Source organism: Liolophura sinensis, chromosome 7 (genome assembly GCF_032854445.1).
Source record: "Liolophura sinensis isolate JHLJ2023 chromosome 7, CUHK_Ljap_v2, whole genome shotgun sequence".
Taxonomy (NCBI): Eukaryota; Metazoa; Mollusca; class Polyplacophora; order Chitonida; family Chitonidae; genus Liolophura; species Liolophura sinensis.
In genome coordinates, this window is record NC_088301.1 from 52,271,226 (window position 1) to 52,275,674 (window position 4,449).

Here is a 4,449-nt window from a genome sequence, read left to right on the forward strand (position 1 = left end):
ATTCCACTGGTCGAGTCATTTACATAAGCACAGCCACGTTCTTCACTGTGAACTAATTTATATATGGAAGCTTTTGACTGAAGGACACATGGTTAGCTTGTCTCACATAATGTACTTTTGTATATAGATGCGCATGTTAAGTAAGAGAAAAACCATGATCCACCTTTGTGCTGAATGAAGCAATGTTTCCGGGAAACAACGTGTTGTTTGGCGAGTAATGGTTTCTTGAAAACGCGTGAGACGCCAAAACATGCCCACATATGGAGGTGTAAGTTGATCATTCGCGTGATGCTGGACAATTTGTGACAGCTTTCCTTGTTCGCCTATTGCTGCACACCACACATTCCCAATCCGGAAACAATTGGAGTGCTACTGAAGTATATGTCTTTTCAAATTAACTCTAATAAGATCGGCGTTATACGGCTGGGCGGATGGACCCTTCACACCTGAAATAAGTCTAATAGGAATTGTATTGATTATACTGGCTTCGCTGTAGAGGATAGTCGTAAACTGCCGACTCACCGGCACTGTTCCTTCGTTTTTGCCTTGTTCTCCTGTGTATCCGAAGAGATCCATTTTGCTTTATTGAAGTGATTATCTGCTTGGGCTTCGCTTCCTGTAGATTTGTATACGATTGTCTGATAAGCCTTAGCGAGAAAGCGTTGTATATTAATACCTTACCGCATGGTTCGCTTCGGAAGAGTTATGTCTTAGGATCACATTGTACGTAGTTAGTTAGTGTCTGTAGAGAGCTATAAAATATGTTCATTGGTTTTACCTGATCGTAAAGGAATTGTCGGACACGGTCGACTAACATACGTATAAAACTAATGATAATATACAAGCATTCATATGCCGTTCTATAGTTTACTATATTTCTGTTAATTAAACTTTTCTTTGTAGCAAGTTATATATGGTCACGTGTATAAATATATCCTTATAGGTGCTACAGTGAGATCATTCAAATGAAGCGATTTCTTTGGATTTCGGGATTTTATTGTAACAATTTTCCAGTAATTTATTTTTAGCTTAGGATCAACAAACACTTAGACATCATTATAGTTTCTTGAGTTTTCTTGAAATCATTTTGCATATTCAGATTGAAATCGTTCGCCCATGAGACTTCAACGCCTGGATTGTGAATGACACAGTTGTTTATGGCCAAATCAGTAAATACAAATGTGTAAACAGCTGTTGTTACTGAAGTTGTCACATGGCTTGGATTTGTGATTTGTGATTTTTGCTCGTCACTTGATAAATAAATCCTTACATGATTCTGATAATGATTACCAAAAAATCCATTCAATGACATCCATAGTTAGAAAGAGCATTGCATATGATTACCCGTTAGGCCAAGTCTTGTTGTCGATGTTGTTGTCGACAGACATACCTTGAAGGTTTTGGTTTCCAATGATTAAATGGTCGTAATATTGTCGGGCGAGTTTGGCTCGCTATTTAGAATTCATTGTTTCTGGCCTATGCATGCCCTTGCCTGGGAGTATAGGTTGTGATGGTTAGTAATTTGTATAAAAAGAAATGTTTATATTTTGGGCTGGATTGCTATCGGCTAAATGGGAATAAGCTCAATAGATTAGCGCTCCAAGGTTTCATCTGGTAGAAGCTTGGAATATTTTTGTTATCTGGCTGGATCCCGCCAATCTAACATTGCTAGATATGTGTGATTTCATTGGGTGTTCGGTACACAGTTTTAACTCACCACAGATCGCAGAAACTTGATACTAACAAGAATATTGCCTTAAGGCCAGTTGCTGTGTGTTGTTTTGAAGATGCTCGATAATGGCTTAGCCGTTGACAAGCAGGCATAAAGGCGTTGACGTCCCGTCGTTGTCACGACAATGGCTTACCGATCAATTACGCTCATGTGAAGGCCGCCTCAGATTAGACCTCACACGTCAGGTCAACCTGGCTGTTCGAAACAAGCCAGCGTGCGTATCCAGGCGTTGACATCCCGCTGTGTTTCCCCATGGTAACTGAACGTTAATTTAAGCAGTCAACATAATTTCAAATTAGTTAGCAATTATTTACACAAGCAATAGTCTTCCATCAGTATTGGGACGCACAGTATACATGGTATTCCACTGGGGTTCAATAATAATACATCCATGTATAATAGAGTAATTGGACGACGATAAGGGAGAATAACTTTATGCACATTCATCGGTACATGTATTTACACTGACATCGGCAGAGAGCAGCCGTGAGATTGAACGTGTGTTAAGGCTGCTGTTGACCCGGGTTCATGCAGTGAATGTTTAATCCCATGGTTGCAATGGCAATAAAGAAGCAAGAAAAATACGACTCCTCTAGATACTGCAAATAGTTCAGTTCTTTCAGAACGATATTTTGTATTCTGACAGCTTTATATTCAAATACATCGATTTAAAATCACATGTTATGACAACTTGTTCAATAAAGCCATGCCCATAATGTAAAATTACTGTAATCTTTGATTTTGTGGGTTATTCATGATGTGGTAAATTTTCGAGTTGAGATAAACAGGGAGGAGATATTTAGAGTGATGCTCATGCGCATAAGGTTATGGTAAATATATAGATTCTCATTCGTCCTCCATTAAAATATGAAAAGCTTTCTACTTCCCCTATAGGCAGACATTGGTAGATGACATGTTGTGGTAGATGTGGTAATTTCGTACAGACCGAAGGAAATCTTCAAATGTGAAATGGATCAGATTAACAGATATTTTTGAATTTTCTTGGGAACGCCGCTCACAAAACGCCAAAATGAATTCTAACATTTTTGTATGAACAGACCCCAACATGTGACAATACCTTCTGATAGACATGCACAGATAGACCAATAATGACAAGACCATATGTGAAATTTTGAACCTGAATCGTGCCCTAAGTTTGTACGTACATATAACTAATGCAAACGAAGAAAGCAGATTTTATGATTTGTCTTATACCGAAGAGCAAATGACTGAGTAGGATTGGCATCGATAGGTGGAAGACAATAGGGTCATTTACGTCTGGTTTGGCTGTGGTACCAAACCCACATTCGAATGGCGTCCCGCTGATCTAGGTCATTCTGGAAGCAGGCCAGAGATTGAAGAGCTTCCAAGCTTATTTTGTTAAGGCGATCGATCCGGCGACAAAATGTTGCCTTTGGCATTTAATAGCATGGTCATTTGAATCCTACTGTTCGCTAAAAGCTCTATCGTTTGATCAAAATCACGCCGATGACCCCTCGTTCAGCGCCTCAGGGTATATCCTCCACTGGGCTGCCAAGATAAACTACTCTCTGTGCAGTATTTGTCAGTATTTAGTAATGCAATTGGGTGATAATTACATAATGCTTTTAGTCTGACCGCTGTTAGTCCTATACATGTGATATACTCCCGACTGCCTTGTTTTACACAAAGCACAACTGTCACTGTTCAACTCAGGAAGATATTCTTCGTATGTGTATGGTAATGTACGTATTGTTTATCACTACATTTACCGGTTTATTGAAGAACAGATCGCCATCCTTGTAAAGGTGTTACTTTGATGGAAAAAATGAGAACTGGAGATCTGACCATTGAACATGAGAGAATGGTGTTAAAAGCAGCTTTATCGTCACGGTTCTTTCAAATTTGCCATTCATCGATACCGCAAGTTATGGAAGTTTTACAATTTGGGCGATACATATTTATGTGTTGTAATATTCCAGCTCGTTGCAAGTGTATAGCTTTACTGTTGGAATGAAGCCGGTTTTAGCGGTATAGATTCCTCAAACGTTCCTCTGTTGGACCACACACTGTCACCGCATTATGTGCAGTGAGGTTTAGACGTGGATTTTTAATCCGATTCTATTTGTGTGGGGCGAATATTGACTTATTTTCTACCTCACTTTGGCGTGTATAAGCCTTGCAGGGCTTTTTGGACAAACGTTCTTGCTGTTGGTTCGTATCTTGAGAAAATCTCGTTACTCTTGCTGAAACTTAAACAGATTACCACGACCCGTGGAATAATTATGACAATAATCATTTTTCTAAGGCTTTAGAATTTTCGTCTTTTATCATCAGTAGGCTTTTATTTAGATAAATCTTCTTTGTCACAGCGATTTCACTTAGCCAGATATGAAAGACCCAGGTATAATTGGATGAAAACCATGGCTAACCCAAAATTCCGAGGTTGTCTACCTTTTTTATTTCTTTTTTCTTTTTTGCGCTACGGCATTTTAGAAGATAACAGTTTATATAGGCTCGACGTCAAATGGCAGGACATAATTTTTTGGTTCTACCGTTTCAGGTCGTGTTGTGAAGAGCTATGTATCATCCTCCATCAGCATGGCAGGAGATAGACTTCAGCCTGGAGCTCAACAAATCAGCGGTACACAGTTGGATTTCTTGCGCACAGTCTACGAGATGCCGGCCCTCTACCAGCAATCTGTCATAGACGCGGCCATTTATCGCTATCGACAAAT